The sequence below is a fragment of the Sturnira hondurensis genome, unplaced genomic scaffold (genome assembly GCF_014824575.4).
Source record: "Sturnira hondurensis isolate 20B ecotype Veracruz unplaced genomic scaffold, ASM1482457v3 Scaffold0003693, whole genome shotgun sequence".
NCBI classification, from domain to species: domain Eukaryota; kingdom Metazoa; phylum Chordata; class Mammalia; order Chiroptera; family Phyllostomidae; genus Sturnira; species Sturnira hondurensis.
In genome coordinates, this window is record NW_028076324.1 from 3,684,873 (window position 1) to 3,706,643 (window position 21,771).

A 21,771-nucleotide genomic window follows, 5' to 3' on the forward strand; every position below is an offset into this window, starting at 1 on the left:
CTGCCTGTGGGCTTGCCAGTGTGAGCCTAGTGAGCTCAAGGCGTGGAACTAAGAGGTGCTGCCATCATCCCGGACTTTACCAAGGCCAGCGCTGTGCTCTCCCACAGTGGTCCCTCCCGAAGGGGGCTGGTGGAGTCCAGAGCATTTGGGTCGAGCTCATGGCAATGCCCGGACAGTGGAACCACAGGACGTACAAGTCCAGGCACAATCCCATCGTCGAAGCGTGGTGCTCAGGATTGCCATGCTCTGGGAACTCGTGCCTTGGACTTTCTCAGCCTCCTGGAAGTAGCAGTCCTCCAGATGAACACAGATGAGGATCACCTGGGGCGCCTGTTACCGATGCACATCCCTGGGAAAATCCCCGGGCTCCACCGCAGGGGCACAGCTGTTCGCCTCTGTCATGGGGCCTGGGAACCTGTTTTTAACAGATACCTCTGGAGACTGACACAGGCAGCCCACAGACCTTCGAGAAACCTTCCAAAGGACAGAGTGGGCAGGGAGGTGGCACTGCTGGAATTGCTCCCATCTCAGGGGTCTCAGGAGAGGCCTAATCTGGAGGTCCACACAGGTGATATAATCTCACTTTGTGGCAAGGACAGCTGAAAAGAAGTTCTCTGTAGACCCTTATGATTATGTCACCTGCCTATGACAAGACCATGAGCGACTAGATCTGTTCCCTGAAGAGTGTGCCCAGTACGGGTTAGGAGGTGAGGGGCGGAGTGGGCACCACTGGCCGTGTGGTTCAAAGGGCATTCAAGAAGCTACTGGGACTTTCCACCCCCCGATGGGACCACACATACACTTTTTTCTCCCCAAAGGGAAAGTCTTCTGATTTGGCCTCCAGGGAAATTAATTTTTAAGTGCCACAGAGAAGACAAAATGGGGCAACAGTGTCAGCGTCATCGGGTGGGGGAGGCTGCTTTACCGCACGGTCAGGGCAGGCTTCTCTGAGAAGGTGCTACTTCAGCTGCAAAGGCCACCATGCAAAGGTGGGGAAAGAGAGGGTTCTGGGTAGAAAAACAGGGAGCAGCTTCTGAGGCAGGGGGTTGGGGGACCAAGTGGTCTGCCAGGCAGCTGGAGCGAGGAGCTGTGGAGGGAGGGGAACTGCCCATCGTGTCAGCCTCGTGTTGTCAGTGAGGGGTCTGCATTTTATTTGGGTTGCACAAGAAATGTTTTCAAGGCTTTTGAGCAGGGAAGTGCTACATGATCTGATTTCAATGTCAGCAAGATCTACGTTGAAAGTAAGGGGGAGTGGGGCAAAGTGGAGTGCAGGAGGAGAATGAGGAAGCAGTTACAGTAGAGGCAGCAGTGACAGGGACTCCGCAGCTGTAATGGGGCGACCAATGCTCTCATTTGGGATTCACTTTGGGACGTGTTTTGGAGGGAAAGCCAACAGGAGCCCCTGAGAGCTTGGTGTGGAACACAAAGGAAACAGCGCTGGATGGAGAGGGGCTCCCGTTCACTGAGAAGGAGAAAGTGTGAGGGGGCCGTGACCAGGGGTAGGTGGGCAGCATCAGTAGTTCTGTTTCGGCCGTGTTATATTTAAATGTTGATTACACATCCAAGTGGGGGGCGAGTGGCTGGTTGGATGTAAGGCGTGGGCTTCAGGGAAAGGTCAATGTTGGAGACATAAATCTGGGTATCCAGCTTTGAGTGTTTGGATACTATTAAAAGCACCATACCCGCCCTGGCTGGTATAGTTCAGTGGATTGATCGAGGGCCTGTGAAGCAAAGGATCACTGTTCGATTCCCAGTCAGGACACATGCCTGGGTTGCAGGCCAGTTCCCAGTGGCGGACACATGAGAGGCAACCACACACTGATATTTCTCTCCCACTCTTTGTCCTTCCCTTCCCCTCTTTCTGAAAAATAAATAAAATATTTTTAAAAAGCACCATACCTGAATAAACTCTATAAAGAGAATGTAGATGTAAGAAAAGGGAGCTGAAGAAAGCATCCTGGGGCCTTTCTTGAGGCCTGATAGAGAAGGAGGCACAGTCTCCTCTAAGGAGGAGACTTAGAAAGAAGAGCTGGCCAAGTAGAAGAAAATCCAGATGAAGGGGGCACCTGGGAGCTTTAAAGACAATGTTTGATGGAGAGGCATCAATACCACATGATGCTGAGAAATCGAGGAAGAAGCAGACGGAGATAAACAGTGGTCTGGGCAAACGGGAGCTAGTTAGTCATTTATTACAGGGGCGAGCACAGGTGTCCAGTTGTGTAGATTGAGGAGAAAATGGGAGGGGAGGAAATGGAGGCAGCAAAGAGAGACCCAGCGTTTCAAATCAGTTTGCTATAAAAGGATCCTTCTTATTTCCTCCATAAACTAGGAGAGTGATTAGAGCAGGTGGAATGTCAGAGGTTTGAAGAGAAAAAAAAAAAAGTCTGCAGTAATTAGCTTGCAAAATGAATGTGCTAATTTCTTAGGAAAGGGTAATTGTCGGCTGCCTCCAGTGTTGGCTGCCCACTTGAGGCTTGTGGTCCCACCTGTGAAGCCAACTCAGTGAATGTTGCGGAGCGATTTTCCTCTCCAGCCCTGGCTCGCTGTCCCAGTGCAGACACAGGCCAGGCAGACAGCAGAGAGGGGAGGTTCCAGGCAGGTACGCTGAAGGAGGGGAAGGCGGAGGCTGAAGTGTTTGCAAAGGAGCGGTCATAGTGTTGGCCCAAGGAATCCAAACCAAGTAACGGGGGAAGAGGGGACACAGGGACTTGGGGCTGGAGTGACAGCAGGGCTAGTGGTGGGGTCCCTGGATGGAGGTCCCGGGGCATCAGGGAATTGCTGGGGTAAGGTTACTGGTGGAGGAAAGGGCACTGAGTAGAAGGTTGTGATCAGAGCGTGGGGAGAATGAGCGCAACAGATCTGAGACGGTGTGGCTGCTTCTTTCAGAGACGCTCGGTTAGCTGCCCGGTGGCCCCAGCTAAGTGCATGCCTTGTGGACTGGTGACGTCAGTCAAGACTGCGGCTTCCGGAGCCTAGGCAGATCTTATCTATTTTATCTAACAAGGGGGTTTGGCCCCAACTGGGTAGCTCAGTTGATTGGAATGTTGTCCGGATATGCCAAGGTTGTGGGTTCGGTTTCTGGTTAGGGCTCGTACAACAAGCCACCAACGAATACAAAAATAAGTAGAACAACAAAAATTGATGTGTCTCTCTCCTTCTCTCTCTCTCCATCCCTTTCTAAAATCAATAAGTAAAAAAATAAAATAAAACGGGGTTTTCGAACTCTGTTGACAACATCCCCTTGGGCTTCTCAGCAGGAGCAGAAGCGTCACTCCTTCCTGGTTCTCTGTGTTGGAGCCCAGAGCCTGTGGTCTTGCCGCCTGGGGAAGAAGGGCGTGATGGGTGGGCTGGAGGAGAAGGCGGTGGTGAGGCAGAGGGGGCCTGCCAGCACAAACAGGCCTAGCATGACCGGAGACCCTATCTGATGGGAACCACTCAGGCACACGGAAGCTTTCAGACTTGGCTATTTTTAAATACCCTCTCACCAGCTCAAAGCAAACAGCTATGGAGACAGCTAGACGGTCTCCAAAGGAAATTGATTCAGGAAGAGAAACCTCAAACGTTTGAGGGCTCTGGAAAGCAGTCATCCACTGCCCCCTGAAAAGAGATAAGTTCTCTGTGGACACTCCCGGGACCCGCAGGGACAGGCAGTGGGAGGGTGTGGAAATTCCTGGGGGACTGATCCCCAGGGTCTGGTCCCAATTTGCCTGACTGTAGTGGATTTGCTACACCGTTTCGAGCCAAGCCCAAAAGCGCTTTTCTCCCCACCCGCTTTTCACACAGGGACTGCCGAAGCCCTAGGAAAGGACAACTTTCCAAAGAGCATCCAGAGTTCCAAAGTTGAATCTGTGTTAGAAAAGATGAGCCAGCTTCCCCAGGATGGCTGGCCAGGCACCGAAGGGAGGGACCCCACCCACTGTACTCAGACCCTCTGCCTGGAGGGGTGCCACATCTGGGGCACAGAGGACAAACACTCTCAGTCCTGCCCCACCTGCATTGGGTCAGCATCAGCTCCACAAAGCGGAAGTGACTTTCAGTGTTCTAAGAGGGGAAGAACCTGTCACAGGGTGTTAGGGGTCTGCAGAACAAGCTGAAGGGGCAGGGAAGTGGATGTGGAAAGTGGTGACTCACAGAACTCATGCTGAAACCACCTGGATTCCAGCAAACTCAGCAGGCGCCTCTTGGAGTCTCCTGTAGCACCTAAGCGGGTGACTCTCAGGACATCAAGATGTCCTCTGTCTGCTCCTCTGTCTGCTCCTGTGCCTGCCACCGCCGCTGGGAAATAACAGCTTCACTTGCTGTCATGGACAGAATTGTGTCCCTTCAAGATTTGTATCTTGAAGTCTAGCCTCCGCCCCACCCCCCCTGCCCCGGTACTTCAGAATGTGACTTCAGAGATCAGTCCTTGAAGGAGGTAAGTAAGGTAGAATAAAGTCACTTGGGTGGGCCCTAATCTAGTACCAACGATGTCCTTCTAAGAAGAGATTAGGACACAGACACACACAGAAGAGAGAACAAGTGAAGACACATGGAGAAGCCAAGGAGGGAGACCTCGGGAGAAACCAGCCCAGCTGACACCTTGATCTCGGACATCCACTCTCCAGAAGCGTGCGAAAATACATCTGCTATTGGAGCCCCCAGTCCGTGGAACCGCGTGGCAGCCTGAGCAGACTAAGACACGTGCTTTTCCTCTTTAAGCCTCCTCTCCCTCTACTTCTAAATCTTAAAGCATCCACCTGCAAGTGACTCGTGTCACTTCCACACACATTTCTTTGGCCAAAACAAGTGTCATGGTCAAACTAAACCTCCGAGGCTAAGGAAGTGCACGCTGACCATGTGCCCAGGAGCAGAGGTGAATGGGAGCGTTCATCAACAGGACACTAAGGACCACCTGCTGTTCTTTCCTGCCTCAGCCAGAGGGGCCTGCAGAACCCCATCGGCCTGTGGCCCTAGGGACACCTTGGCCAGCAGACTGTGATAGGCACCTGGGAGTGTCCAAGATGATGCAGTGCGTGTGAGAAGGAAAGAGAACTTATATCGCTATTTTTAATTTCTTTCTTTCTACTTTTCATATGCTTTAAATGTGCAAATCATTTTGGGGAACACACGCAAGCCTCTTCACTGATGGAGAACAGCATGAATCACGTGCGAGAGCGGCCTTCGCTCACAGAGATGCAGGCCAGGTCCGACTGCTGATAGACCCAAGGCTGGGCCATGCAGGGGGTTGGACGCTTCTGCTGAGATGAGACACTTCCTAAGCCAGATGCCCCACTGCTCCTATTGCGGCCACCAGAGGTCTGTCGCAGCACCTTAGTCTTTTAATAAAAAGCACAGCATTCCTGCCAGCTGCCCTGGCTCTGCTCCCCTCAACCACAGAGCAGAAAAACAGAAGGTGGGAGAGGAAGGGGAGAGGAACAGAGGAGGAAGCCAAGAAAGACAGAAGGCGCAAGAAAGAGCAAAAGGGAGAGAGGTTGTTTTTTTTTTTTTAAGTGCGGAGTTGACACCAAAGCAGAGACCAGATCCCCCACCTTTTTAATAATGTCCTGCTCGGCTCTTAGAACAGGACCCAGAAGTCACAGATTCTGCGTCAGAGACTCAGGGGGCGGGAGAAGATCCAAAGCCTGGTGCCACAGGACTGCCAGTCACCCCACACTCTGTGTGACTCCCAAGCTGGCTGGAGCAAAGCCGCTGGGTCTCAGGGCCTACTCATTCCTTCTGCCCTGCCCTTGGTAGGCCGTCTCCTGCACTTTCATTAGAAGTGTCCAGCCACCTTTATGTCTAGCAGAGCAGACAGTGTGTCTCCCTGGGAGAACTCGCTGGAGTGATCCCTTACAGGAAAGTAGATGAAAGGCAAGTCAACAACTGTTCCTCCTGGCCTTGGCAAAGACCACTCCCCGCCCTCTGCACTCCTGCTGTGATTTCTAGGCAGAGTGGACTAATTGGGTCTGGGCCAAGCAGCATTCAGAAGGAGGAGATCCGGACTCCTTTACAAGTTCAGAGCTAGTAAAGCATCTCAGAAGCACTTCTTACGCTGGAATGCCTGACTCCTGCATGGGGAGGAGGAATGCTACCATAGACATGTGGGACAGTGACACCAGGGGCCCCAGCTGCAGGCGGGGTGACAGCCTCCACTGCAAGGGGCAAAGCAGAGTGCACCATGCAGCCAGGGATAGTGATGAGTCTCAGGGAAGGAGGGGGGGAGATAGACAGACCTGCCACTATAAAATGGAGCTCAGATTTAAATCGTATAAAATATGAAGGGAGCCATGGCCTCATATTGACCCCAAGCTGCTGAGGTGGCACATAGCATATGCTCTCAGAGTCAGAGGGCTTTAGCATCAGAGTATGATTTTTTTCCTACTACGAAGAAGCAGGTCCAAGAGCTTGAATGGCCAGCCAAGGTCACTGTCTAGTCGGTGCAGAGCTGGCGAAGTCCATGGCCTTCTTGCTCCTCATTCTGGCTCTTCTCAGTGTCCTCTTTCTGCAGCCTCATTCTCCTCTCCAGCGCAAGGGAGAGCAGGAGGCCTGAGGAAACAAATCTTTTAAGTTCTTCCCCCTGTAAACAAATGTTATTCTCAGACTTCTGGTAGACCCATTGTGTTTAGGCAATCCTAAAGTGCCCCCTGCTGGAAAAAATAGAGAAATCTCTTCACATGTAGATTTTTGTTGAATAGTTCAGCAACACCAATAATGTATACCTTAATATTCTTCTTTCCAAAAAAATTTTTTAATTTATATTCTTTTAGAGAGCGGGTAAGGGTGGGTGAAAGAGAGGAAGAGAAACATCAATGTGAGAGAGAAACATCTATCAGTTGCCTCTTGTAGGTGCCCTGACTGGGGACCAAACCCACAACCTAGGCATGTATCCTGACTGGGAATCGAACCAACAATCTTTGACTTTGCAGGATGATGCCTGACCAACTCAACCACACCAGGCAGGGCCAGCCCTTGATATTCTTTATATTTACATTTTCTTAGCATTTTCAATTGTCATAATTTTGTATGTTTATTGAAAAATTAAAAATTCAGGTGCTATTTTCACCACTTAAAAACCAAAATCTCTAGTTGGAGTACTCTGTTATAATTTAATTTAACATTATGAAGTTCTGTAAAGAGTTGTCAGTCTCAAGCTACTTGAGAATTGATAATGCTTTCTTTGAGTTTTGGGTTGTTTGAACATAACTGCTAAATCTGACAGGTCAAGCAATGACGGTCCCAGGACAAGACAGGTCTCCCTCTGTCTTTCCTCGGGAATTTTAAAAGACCTCTTTCACACCTTAGCACATACACCTCAAATCACAAACAGTTCTCTGTGAGAGAGGGTGGTGACAGGAGGGGCACTTTGGGGTGAGCGCCGCTCCCTTCCTTCGGTGGGGGGCGGGGGGTGGGCAGGGGAAGGAAAGCAGAGGCAGCGATTCCTGTTTTCCAAGATGACAGACTCAGGGACCAAGAGGCAGACACCCCTTGGGTTTGTGTGTCTCAATCCTTTTTAAAGTTTTGGTGTACTCATATGTCATTCTCACACACACCTGAACTTTTTCCATGTCATAACATGTACAGTGAATACTTCCATTATATTTAGTTTATGTGCAACACTTGTGGAGCAGAAAGGGTGACACAAACCTGATTCTTCACTTCTTCAGACACACGTGGCTCCCTACAGGTGCACCCTGGCACACAGAGGAACTGTTTTCAGCCATGTCACAATTAAGTTTGGCAAACACCGACCTGTGAAATGCTTTTTGCAATGGCGTCAACCAGTCTGTCACTGGGGTGACCCCTAGTGGCAGAGATTTGTATAATTTTCAGACACCAAAATTGTTCCATTTTTTTAAAATTACTGTGTACCTGATTATGTCTTCCCCCATGGTGTAAGGTCCATGAAACATGGAATCTTAGTATTTTTTAGCTCTCTGTAGTATTCCTAGCAGTTAAAACAGTGCCTAGCACACAGTAAGCATCTGATAGATATGTGTTGAATGAATGACTGAAACCAGTACGCTCTCCCTGCTCACACTCGGCTGCCTCATGAGCCCATTGCATCAGGCTCTTTCACGTGCCTTTGCTCATGTTCACGTGTAACACATAGCTGAAGCCTCTCTCCCAATTTAACAGTTGAAACTCAGCTCCAGCCTCTCCTCCCTGTAATGAGCTCCCTGTGCAGCTGTGATCTGAAAATTTTTAACAGCAGGAATGGTCATGTAAATCATATGCAAATCAAATCAGCCAAATATATTCTATTTCCTATCCAAATAAACTGAATTATATGGACACTACAAGGGTCTATCAAGTGACATATATCGTTGTGAAAGTAAATCATCAAATCATTCTAGTACTTTTCAAATCATGTATTGACTTTTGTTTTGTTTTATTTTGTTTTTGTCTAGTTATCACCTGCTAGATAATACCTTTGCCTGCCTGAGCCACAATTTGACTTAGGGAATGACATCAAACTCTTTCAACAACTTCCTCATCATGTGGCTATTTGGTAGGTGAAATTTGTCCTGAGTAAATTTCTCTTAGCATCAACAACTGAGTTTGGGTTGAACTGCATCTTATCTGCAGATGTGGGTTCCAGCTTGCCCTACCTGGTCTTAAGAAGAACTGGCCCAGTGTAAAGAACGGGCCCGTGGTGTGGCCCGAGAGAAAGCTGGCTAGCTGCCGCCTCTCTCCGGAGCAGGGGTGGCACGGGGGAGGGGAAAGAGGAACTCTCTCTAGGTGTAAAATCTTGGGAGAGCATCCAAAAACTCAGTCATCAAGATGACCCATATTTTAATGCAACATTTTAAAAGATCAAAGTGAGTGCCTCCCAAACTCCATGTGAACAAAACATGAAAATCTGAAGTAAAGACAGGACTCCATGGGGCTGAGAACAGGGTGAGGTGAACAAGGCGAGTCATGCAAGCGCAGGTCAGATCCTGCCTTGCTTAAATTTTGATTGTTTGTTTGCATACTTTCGGGGGCATTAATTTTGATATTTTTGAAAGCTCATGGCTCTGCACTTGGTAATGATGTCTTGATTGTGACACCAAAAGCACAGATAACAAAAAAATAAATTTAGACTTCATCAAAATGAAAAACTTTGGTGCATCAAAGGGCACTATCAACGGAGTAAAAAGGCAAGAAGAATGGACCAAAATATCTGCAAATTAAATATATGTAAGAAATTAACACCCAGGATAGAGCTCCTAAACTCAACAACAACAACAACAACAAAAAACCCAAATAACTCAAAAAATGAACAGAGGGCTTGAATAGACATTTTTCGAAGGAGACACACAGTGGCCAACAAGTACGTGAAGTGATGCTCCACAGCACAAATTATTAGGGAAATGCAAATCAAAACCACAGTGAGGTACCCCCTCATGTTCACTAGAATGTCTGTCATGGATAGTCAGAAAATAGCAAGTGTTGGGGAGGATGTAGAGAGATTGAAATCCGTGTATTGCTGGTAGGAATGTGAAATGGTATGGCTGCTATGGAAAACAATATGGTGGTTCCTCAAAAAATTAAATAGGACTACCATATGATCCAGCAATTTCACTTTGGGGTATAAAGCCAAAAAAATTCAAAGCAGGGACTTGGATGTTTGTACACCATATTCACAGAAGTACTCTTTCCAATAGCCAAAAGGTGGAAGCAACCCAAGCGGCCACTGAAAGATACAGGATAAACACAATGTGGTACGTCCATACAAATGAGTGTTTATCAGCCTTAAAAAGAAAGGAAATTCTGACACCGGCTACAACATGGGTGTGACTTGAAGACATTGGGCTACGTGAAATAAGCCAGAAATGAAAAGACAAATACTGTCTTGGCTGGTGTAGCTCAGTGGATTGAGCGACGGACTGCAAAGCAAAGGGTCAGTAGTTCGATTCTCAGTCAGGGCACATGCCTGGGTTGCAGGCCAGGCCCCCAGTGCTGGGGTGAACGGGAAGCAACCACACATTGATGTTTCTCTCCCCCTCTCTCTCCTTCCCTTTCCCTTTCTCTAAAAATAAATAAAATCTTTAAAAAAAAGACATATACTGTATGATTTCACTTACGAGGCTGCTGGCATAGTGCATTCATAAAGACAACTTAGAAGGGTGGTTGCCAAGGGGGAGAGGAAATAGGAAGTTTCATGGGCAGAGAGTTTTACTTTGGGAAGATGAAAAATTACGCACATGGATGGTGGTGATGGCTGCACAACGATGTGAAATTTCCTTAATTCCCTTAGACTCACTAAAATGGTAAATTTTATGCTATGTATATCTTTCCCACAGTTTTTTAAATATCGCATTAAAATATTGTTTATCTTGATTGCTGAGTTTTCTGTGGTACCTCCTTAAATTCTGTGCCTGAAAAGAATGCCTGGTTTGCCTCACTCCAGTCCCAGGCCTGCTCTAGAACGTTCCTCAGACAAATGGAAACAATTTTTCTGGTTTCCTTATCAGTAGAATGACATTTCTGCCCTAAATGAGCATGACCAGGGGCTGTTGGTGGCCTTCCACTCCTGGGTCAGGTGGCTGAGAGGTGTAAATTAGTTTACACCTAAATCAGTTTGTAAATCAGTTTGTAAATTAGCCCTCTCTTTCTATAGGGCTAATTTACAAACTGAAATAACGTAAGATACAAAAGCTACACAATTTTGGAAGAATGGCAGGCTTCTGCCACAGAGCCTGTCCCCTCTAGAACACTCAGAGAAGCCCTGCCGCTCTCTGCCAGGACAGCCCGATCCTAAGCTATGCCGGGAGTTCCTTCCCATCCAAAATACTGCCTGTTGGGAAATGTGGGCAGCTGCAGCATGATCATCCAGGCATCCAGGAATAAGAGAGCCAGAGAGAGCCGGAGAGCCTGCCCTCTTTGTATTTCCATGAGCTCTGGAGGCATTCAGCTTCTCGGCCAGTTCCATTGTAGACGGTTTACCACCGCCTCGGCAAACTCCTACGGCCCCTTCCTATTTCTCCCCAGAGATCCAATCAGATCTCTCTGTAGCAATAGCAGCATTATTCATAATAACTACAGTATGGAAGCCCCCCAGGTACCTACTGAGAGGAGGGATGGATAAACAAGATGTGGTATGTACACACAACGGAGTATTATTCAGCCCTAAAAATGAAGGCAGTCTTGTCACGTATCATAACACATATGAACCTTGAGGACATTATGCTAAGTGAAATAAGCCTGTCACAAGGGAGTCTTGCATGAGGTTACTAGAGGAGTCAACTTCACGGAGACAGAAAGCAGATTGGTGGTTGCCAGGGGCTGGGAGGAGGGAGAATGGGGGCATGAGTGTTTGGTGGCTAGGGTTTCAGCCCTGCAGGATAAAAAAAAAGCTTGGAAATGAATGCTGGTGACTGTTGCAGAACAAATGAATGCACCTACCACCACTGACCTGTACACTTATAATCGCTTACATGGTAAGGTTATGCGTATTCTCCCCTTTTTTTTAATTGGAGGGAAAAGCAAGGTGCAAACCAGTATGTGTGATAGGGAGTTGCTTGGATGTGCTTTTTTAAGGTCTGGAAAGGTGCACGAGACACTAAGAATAAAGTTTACTTAGGAAGGTGTGGGAACCGAACGGATGGAGGACAGAGGTGGGCGTGGCACCTGTCACATATCCTTTATAAGAAGCTCTAACTCTGGACAGACAGGTCTCGGAAACTCCCAGCTGCTGATGGAGAAGCAGAAATGCCCCAATTCAAGGTTTCATAATGGCCATGTGACCTCCTCAGAATAATAACTTTTTCTGGCAGGGTTCACCTTGGCCTGCCATTGACCACTGACTTTTTTGGGTCTTATCTCACTTGAAACTTAGCTCGAGCCCTCAGGCCAACCCAGCTGAGCGTTTTCCTCCACAAACAGTCCCACTGGGGATACTGAGGGGGGCAGTTCCCCCTTTACGCTTGGCTTTCCATCGTCTCCATGGAAGATCGTTCATTTGGTGATCCTGCACAGGCCAGATCCCAGACCCATTTGCCATGCTTTTTGTCCGACAGACAAGGACTCAGGGGCTACTCTAGACAGCCTTCCTGAGGGTGGACCCCTCCACCCCGCACTGTTGGGAGAGGTGAGAAGCAGCCCTGGTGAGGATGAACGCCACTGTCTGGGTGGCACACAGCTCACTCTTCCCTTCAGAGGAACTAACTGCTCTTTACCTCTCCTTTTATCCTTCCTTGCTCAGGAGAGTGAACCCCAGGTCCCAAGTTCACTCCCTTCTTGTCCCTCCTCCAGCACTGGGCCCTGAGGTCCTGCCCTCCATCTCCTTCCGAGAAGCCCAGCCCCAGACCACCACGGCCCAGCAGTCAGGCAGAGTGAGTTTGGATTCCTGCTCTGCACCATATAAGTGGTGTGACCCTGGGGGAGGGGATTAAGCTACCCACATCTCAGCTTCTTCCTGGCTAAAATAGGGACACAAATACATTACCCGTGAAAGTGCAACCTCCAGCAAGGGGTCTAGGCCGCACACTTGTGCTGGGTGCTGGCGTGGTTCTGCCTCTCCAGTGACTTGGTGGCTGCTCAGGACTTTGCCTCATAATTATTTGTTCAACTGGACATTTTTGTTTTATGTAATTTTCTACATGTATGTCACATTATATAATTTCCAAAAGAAGTTTTTATTTAGAGTCAAACCTATAGGAGAAAATGTAGGTGCTGAATAAAATAAATTTAGTTACCAGCCCCCCTGCCAATATAGTCTTAATTCTTTTGTTTCTAAACAATCTCTTTGATTCTCTGCTGTTACGAATCTCTTTCTTTTCCCAGCCGAGCTTCTAAAACAGCTATGCTGACCCTGCTGCCTCCACTTCTCTCCCCCCTGTCCTTCCAATGCCCTGTCCTGAGTGTCGGCTTGTCCCCTGCAAGTCTGACCTCCCGACCACATCTCTGAGGGGCTGGCCCACTGCTCCCTGTCATGGCCATTGGGAAGGTGTCTCTCTTTCCCACTGCAGGGAAGTTCACCTTCCAACACTTGTGAGCCTTGTCCCAGGCACAGGGCTGCTCTCCAATACGATGCCAGGTGTTAGGCTCTGTCGATGACACAGAGTGTCACCTGCCCTTGCACTAGAATTACCTGGGAGTTTTCAAGGGCACCCGTTCCTCAGACCCCCGCCCTGGTGAAATTTCCAGGAAGGGAGTTCCAGAAAGAGAATTCTCACCCTCTGAGCACCTACCATGCACCAGTCACTCTCATGCATCAGCCTGTTTAATCCTTCCCTAGTCTTACGGAGGTGGGGCCGAGACTGTCCTTGTTCTGCAGGGAGGAAACTGAGGCTCAGAGAAGGTGAGTAACTTGCGGTGGGTCCTATATGGGAAGTAATGGAGTCAGGATTTGAAACTACGGTTGTGTGACCCGTTTGACCATGTTTTTCCTCCCGAGACCACGCTTTCCCACACATCACTAACTCAGCGGCTGGTAGAGCGATGCTTCTCAAAACCGCTGAAGTGGGCGCACAGCATCTGGGATCCTGTTAATTCTGACTCAGCAGGTTTGGGGCGGGGCCCGAGAGTGTGCATTCTTGGCACACTCTGAGGTGATGGTGCTGCAGCCAGTGGACCTCCCTTTGAGCCACAAGGCAGGAGAGGAGACAGGGTGTGCAGAAATGCAACCCAGCCAATCACTGGGGTTTCACCGCTGGAAGGCTGGGTCTGCGAAGGGACTATGGATGAATGTTTGTGTTCCCCCAATTTCATATGTCAGAAGCCTCGCTGAAAACATGGTGGTATTTGGAGGTGGGACCCTAGGAGGTGGGACCCTAGGAGGTGATTAGGTCATGAGAGTGGATCCCTTGTGGCTGAGACTCATGTCCTTGTAGAAGAGACCCCAAAGAGCTCCCTCGCCCCTCTGCTTCATGAGGCACAATGGGTCTATGAACCAGGAGACAAGCTCCCACCAGACACAGAATCTGCTGGCACCTTGATCTTGGATTTCTAGCCTCCAGAACTGTGAGAAACAAATGTCTGTTGTTTAAGCTACCCAGTTTACCATAGTCTGTTACAACAGCCCAGATGGACTCAGACTTAATGGTCAGGAGAACTAGTGATGCCCCTTAGCAGGAGGTCGTTCTCAGCCTGGAGGTCCCCTCACCCCGCTGCCTCAGTTCTGCCTGCACCCATCGGACACAGAGTCCAGCCTTCTGACTACTGTGCACAAGACTTGAGACCTTGGAAAATTCACTCCAAACATAAGGAGATAATCAGGAGCCAGCTCATCTCAGGCCACAGGGCTCCAGCCAACCTCTCTCAGTTCTGCAGCCCTCCCAGAAAGCCACTCTCAGGACACGTGGACCCCTGCAGGGCGTGGTCAAGTCCCTGCTCCAGAAGTTTCTCTCTGTGAGAGAAACTTGACCAGGTATCAATCATTCTTCATCCCATTGCATCTTCCTAGGAACAAAATATTGGCAGCTCTTCGAAAGTTTAATTTTGGTTTGTTTTTCATGTAAATGCTATTTCTAACAGCCTGAGAAAAAGATGAATCACAACTTATAACTCCCCAGCTTTCCCAGCTAATTGTCCTTCTCCTAAAGATCTGGGTGGGGTTCTTCTTTGGGGGTGTGGCTTCCAGGCTCAGGCTGGTATCAGTTTCTCCCCCCATTTTCAGCTGTGGTATACAGAGGCAAGAGAGAAGGAGAGAACAGATGCCATTTCTGGAAGCACAGGAGCTGGCCGTTGAAGGGGAGGCAGGACGCTGGCCCCAAGTGTCCCCAGGGTGGTGAGCGTCGGCGCTGCTGCACATTTGTGTTGTGTTCCCAGCACCCCACTGGAGATTCTTCAGCTCCCCTTCAGCACTCTCTTTCCAACGAGTTCTAATGATGCCATCTGTCCTTGTGGCAAAGACAGATGGCATCAGTAGAAGTCATACCAATAGCCTAGGGAGACTATGAGCAAGTGTGATCCAGAGGGAAACCATTAGGGGTTTAAGGTGACCTGGAGGTGGGTTTGAATTCAGAGCTGGGCCCCCAAGCCCACTCCATGTCACCACAAGGGTGCCCTGGAGGGTGTAAACTCTGACGGGGAATGACGAGTTCTGGCCTCTCTCTCTCCGCCAGGCTTGTTCATTACTCTGGCCCCTCTGTACCCTGACCTGAGGCCCAGGAGAATGTTCTCTGTGTCGGGGCAACTTACCATGAGATTGGACACAGTAACAGGTGGAGATGCATGCCTCAGGGGCCCTGCAGCCCCTGTTTCTAAATCTGTCCCCAAGGACCAGGACCTGCCAATGCCAGTGGCCAGTCGCTGCTCACCTGTTCTGCTCACTGGCACATTTGCAGGCAGGGCCGTCAACGAAAGACAGACTAGTGCGGGGTTCAGAAGTGGGGACCCACTGACCTCCACTCCCTGGGACTCTGCCTGTTCCATCTGACCCCAGGGAACTGAATCACACCCATTGCACTTATCTCCATACAGTTTGAACTGGTGCTACCCAGTTCAACCTAGTTGTTTGGTTTCATTTGCCAAGAACAATCAGCGTGGCCTCTTTCTCTCTTATGAAATTAGTTTCACAGAGACTGAGAAGTCAGGGCCCCTCAGGTCTCTGAGATCTTTGGTATGATTTTGCCATAAATCATTCCTGTGGTAACTTGCCCATCCACCTGATGTGCTGTTGGGAACTGCTCTGCCTGTTGTCAGGAGTTGTAACTGCCCCCCATGGCTAAGGCTAAGTGAGCGACCTTTGGACTGTGAGCCACGAAGGAGGCAAAGCTTATCTCCCTGGCAGGAGTGCACATTCTCTTTCATCCAACTCTGGCCCCCAATGCTTGGTTGGTTAGTCAATGACGGGTAAGACCCCTCAGAGGGGGGGGCAACCTAAGCCAGATACGATCACTTGGGAGGCCTTCAAGGAAGGACTCAGGGGTTTACAGCAAAGAGGAGGAGATGAATCCTTGCACCCCAGCTATTCTGACATAGCCTGAGTCCCCATTTCTGTCTGGGAGAAGTGCTTTCTGGCTGTAATCCACTTAAGCCTGAAAACCTATGACTGGGAGGGTGGTGCAGCCCTTTGCTGGCTAGAGTGGGTTTCGGAGTGATCGGGCATAAGAAAGAATTCATAAAGTCCTGTGAAGCCTGCTTTGCTAAGAATGCTTTCATTCATATGATAAGGGTCCGAGCAGGAAATGAGTATGTCTCCCAAAGTTTTTGCAACCCCCTTACCTGACAGACACTGACTCAGATTAAGCCCTTAAATTTCTTTGAAATGTTTTCTTTGTTTGAGCCTTGCTGCCTGACATTGATTGATGAGCTTTATCTGTATTCCTGTGTGTTATGAACCTAATAAAAGCCTTTGAGGAAGGGGTTCTTGGTCTTTCTCCTTTGAGAGATTGACCACCTCCCCTCCCCAAGCAGACCATGTCTTGGACAGTATGCTGGAAAAGGAATTCCTTTCATTCTGTGAACTCATCCTGTATCTAAACCTGGTCCCTGAAAACGGTTCCCATGAGCCACCATCTGGATTGCAGAGGACTCAGCTTTGCTCCAGCCTCAAAAGAACCCAACACAGAGACAAGAGGCGTGTAGTCATTACTGATGGTTGCAAAAGCGGACCTGGCCAAACTTGCCCAGGTGCTTCAGCTATGTCTGAGTGGTTCCGGTGGAGCAACTACTCATTTGGGGAGATTTTATATAACTTTGGATTACTTGTGTCAACCTGATTTCCAATTACCAAAACTCTGATTTTGCAGGTTTCTCCTTACTTCCGATGCAAGTCTTATTCATTGTTTCACAATGCTAACATTTGTGTCATACTCCGTGATACACTTCTACTCTCACATTCAAGCACCATTTGTTAGGTAGCTACTGTGGTTCCCGGGGCCATGAGAATTGACAGATGATGAAAGGCAGCTCAGGTTGCTTAAGTGACTCGCTCGGTTATAGACCACAAGTGACAGGGCCGAGGCAGCAATCCAGTCTTCTGGTTGCAGAATGCTTTGGGCCATGACCTGATGCAGCCTGGGCTGTGCACCATGCTGGAGGCTTTGGGAGGGAAAGCAGGTTTCTCCACTTTTCTTAGGGATCCTGGTATCTTGACTCCTGCAGCATGAAGTACAAGTTAGCTGTTCCCAACCAGTGGAGGTGGATAGGGTGTCAGCACGTGGCGCAGGATAAAAGCTCTCAGTGAACTGGTAACCAGACCCACTTGTTTCCGGGGAGCTGCACACAGAAGAGCACACAAAGGCAACCTGTCCCTGAGGTCAGGCAGAAACAAATGCCTCTGAGGCCACTGCCCCCCACCCCCACCCCACCTGGGCTCTGGGTCTGTCTTTTTCATCCTGATCATATCAGGTTCCTTCAGAGGTAAAAGTGAAATGACACTTTTGGATTCTGGGAGGCTGGTGAGCGTCCAGACTTTAAAAGAACTGACACTGACAAGCCTCTGTTCTGCTCCAGGCACTGCGCTTTCACAATACTGTTTCCTGCCTTTCTCACAGCAGTCCTTTCAAATACCCTCAGACACAATTTGCATATGCCCGCTTGTTTTCCCAGCACCTAGTTCAGTAACACACACAGAGTTTGGGTTGGACTGAGCACACTCAGCCATCAGAGAGCTCCTGGTCCAGTGGGTGAGGGGGGGCAGATGTAAGGACAGTGACAGTGTGTAGGGAGAAGGGCCCATGCCACTGTGGGCCCTCTGAGCACCGGGTGCCAAGATGGGATTAGAGAAGTACCTGGGGGAAGTAAGTGACCGTGAGGGAAACGGGGCAGGGTGGAAGAGCCGTTCCTGTTGTGTGGCCTGCAGGAGCTCCCAAAACGTGGGAGAATCACGGCTTTGGGGGGCAAGGGGGATGCTCCTTCCTTGAAAAATTCTGTCACCATTTCTCTTGTATAGCTCCCAGCATCATGTTAACTGCATGGCTTTAACCCATGTGCCTTCCTTCTATTTCACAGTGCAAACCGGGGGAGTGGATAAGGGAGAACTGTCTGTCGTACAGCAGACATTTCAGCAAAGCTCATGACCCCATGAACAGAACATTCTACAGCCACACTCCTTTTACATCTTAAAGTGGCAAAAATGAAGACCGTCATTCACATGACCCCAGACAGAGCCTCTTCACAGCATACAAATAAGCAATAGTGTATAAACCTAAAATTATATTCACAATTAGTGTTTTTACATTTTACAATATTTAGACATTATCTAGGTATCCCATGATTTACCATTTACAATATCAGTCCAAGGTTTTAGATAACCTTAAAATCTTGAAAGTTATCTTCTAGCCACAAAATCATAATTAGCGTGGAAAGAAAATGTGTGTCAGAATAATGACTGAATTTAGTTGAACATAAATTTACATATTTAGTAAACTACATTTTATGTAACATTATGTATTAGCTAATTTGATTACTAAGCCCATCAAGATTTGGGAAAAATTAAGTCAGTAAAAGAATATGTGTGCTTGTATCACACACTGACACGTAAGGGAAGCAACATGCTGTTGTTCAAAGTCAACATGGTTAAATTACTCTCATTTGCCCAAGATTAATTTTACTTATACAAACTTGAATTGTAAAATGTTTCTGAATTGGTATTAGATGTTAAAATTCCTTATTTTCTGGGTTTGTAGGAATATTCAATTTATACAAGCACTTATTTATCTCTAAAGCCAATGAGAAGAGAGCTCCATTAAGTTAAGGGACGTTGTAGTCTAATGTAATAATACTTTCTAGAGATAGACAAACATTTCACACTCATGCAACAACAGACACACAGAGAGTTTATAGGGGTTTTTTTTGTTTCCCCAATTTCATACAAGTCAAGAACAAATTGCAGAAATGCAAGAGTCATGAGTTAACCTTGTGTAGGATATTAAAGAGCTGTTCTTCCCAGTGGTCACAGAATTCTCATGTGACTTGAGCTAAGAGACCAAATGGAAAAAACAACAAAAGATAAACTAACCAGATTCTCTGTTGTATTTCACTTTGTATTTCACTCAACAGAGAATACATTTAAATAACCCATAACACAAAACTTCCTCATGGCTGCTAACCCAGGGAAAAAGCCCTGGAAACCAGAAATAAAAACAAAACACACAATAGGTAGAGGGAGAGAAATAAACGAGGGAAACGGAAATTCAGCAGCGTTCTGTGTGACTGCCGGCACTTCTCCCGGAAATCCGGAAGACTCGTGTCTGGGCCCCGTCGGAAACAACGTGCCCTTCCCTTGCCGCATAGTTTATCCTGTTGTGCCAAGTGGGTCCATGGGCAGGCTCAGAGGATGATTCCCAACACTGAAAAGGTTTTCTTTGAAATGGGTTAAATCATGACCCTCATACAAGCGTGAAATAAACTAAGACTGTATTTAACTCATTCATGAATGAGGGAATAAGATGTTACAGGTGACTCAAAGAAGTCAACATACACAACACACATTCACTCAATGAAGAGTTGCAACCTAAATTTGTTAATAGATGCACAACTTGCTTCTTGGGAAGGGGATTATTTGTTCCTCCATCACATAAAATTCATTTGCATTTCTATGAACAAGAATCATTTTGATTACTTTTGGTTAAGTCACAGAGTTGTGAAATAACTGAAAAATAATGACAGACACAGATAATCCACAAGAGTGTGCTCATAATCCTTGCCCATTTCAAATTCCTTCACAAAATGTCCTTGAAGTAGCAAGAGACCTACTGTGAACAAGTCAAGTGTGAGATGCCCTTTGCATATCCAATTGGAGGAGCTAAAAATTCAGGTGAATGCACAGAGGATGATATGCAAGATGTACATATCTTCAAAATGAACCCATCTGTACACATAACTTTGTGTACCTATTATGTTATACTTTAGTGGAAAATGTTCAGAAAGGTTGGGATCTAGTAAAATATGCATTTACCCTCACTAGAGCCAATAACGACATCTTACACACACGTGAACAGAGTGAAGAAAAGGAAGCATGAATGCAAGTGTGTGCATCTTCTAGGTGAACAGGGGAAAAACACCAAAACTGGTGTTTTAAATTTCCTATTGGGTATAGGAGAGGTGTGAGCGACACTTTAAAAAAAATTACAGGTAATTTTAGGTTCTCTGATATATGTCGTGAAAATGAAGGTAAAACAAAAGCATTTACGAAAGTATATAGTATTCACTATATAAAATAATGAGCACTGTCTATTAGTGCAAAAGAATCTTTGCAAGGAACTGTAAATTCTCCTTACTGAACAGAAGTGTTGAAAACAGTTTCCGCACCATCATATGAGCTGCCACATGATCAAAATCCAATATTAACAGGGACAGATTGTGAATCTTTTATTAAAACAGAAAGATTCTTAAAAATCATTCATTTCTCCCCTTCAGACAGAATCCCATCTGTTTCAATGCTGAATAAATCTGCCAGCACAGTAGTTCATTTCCAGAATGTAGTAAACAGTGAAAAATTAGTTCCAAAACATATGACAAATAGCTGGCAAATTCCCCCTACCCCAAACAACTCCATAGCTTAAGGAGAAAAGTAAGATTTTCAAACTTTTACAATATATGTGTTCTAGTTATTTCACTGAACAGAAATCCAACATTACCCTTTATAAAGTCCTCAGCAAGACAACCAATTTAATGCTTTAATATGAATGTGCTGAATGCTGTTTTTTAGAAGGTTTTATGTACCTGGCTGATATAGCTCATTGGACTGAGTGTGGGTCTGTGAATTCAAAGGTCACTGGTCCAATTCCCAACCAGGGCACATGCTTGGGTTGTGGCCCAGGTCCCTGGTTGGGGGTGTGCAAGAGGAAACCACACATTGATGTTTCTTTCCTCCTCTTTCTCCCTTTCTTCCCCTCTCTCTAAAAATAAATACAATCTTAAAAAAATTAAAATTAAGATAATTTTTAAAAGATTTTATTTTTAGAAAGAGGGTAAGGGAGGAAGAGATGGGGAGAAACATTGATCAGCTGCCTCCCAACTGGGAGGGACACCAACTGGGCACTTGGGACCAGGGACCGTGCCTGCAACCCAGGCATGGGCCCTGACTGGGAATTGAACCAGTGACCTTTAGCTTTGTGGGTCAGTGCTCCAACTAACTGAGCCACACTGGTCAGGGTTGATTTTTAGTTCCTATGAATTCTTTTAAGAAATGCTCCATCGCCAACACCCTTATCAACACAGAGAATAACAACGGGCAGAATAAAAAGAAACAAGTGAATCAAAAAGTGGCTCAGAAAAGTCAGATCTGAAGATTTGGTATTATACCAAACAAGCATTTGAGTATTTCTTTCTATGTATGCTAAAGTGATAGAAACCTATGTCTAGTAAAGTCTAAATAAGTCCTTCCATAAGGCATAAAATTAAAATTCTAAGTAGTGTGAAATCATTGACTTAAATTGAAAAGATTTTCTTTCTTAGTAGAACATAAAAAGAATGGTGTTACAAATAATGGTATATTCTAATGACGTTATTTTTTTAATTTTAATCATTTATTTTTAGAGAGAGAAGAAGGGAGAGAAAGAGAGAAACATCAATTTGTGAGCAAAACATCAATTGGCTGTTTCTTACATGCGCTCAACTGGGGACCTGGCTCACAACCCAGGCATGTGCCCTGACTGGGAATTGAATCGGTGACCTTTCAGTTCACAGGCTGAATGAACTGAACCGGTGACCATTCAGTTCACAGGCTCAACCCATTGAGCCACACCAGCTAGGGCAATTTTTAAATTCTGTTTTCAGTGATATGTTTTCTGGGTGTCTTGAATGGGGAAAAAATGGGAAAACACATCCTTGAGGGAGGGGCACTTAGTCTGGTTAATTCCTGCTCACTACAAATTCTCTTTAAACTTTTCTCAGTAATCCACAGCTTAGATTCCT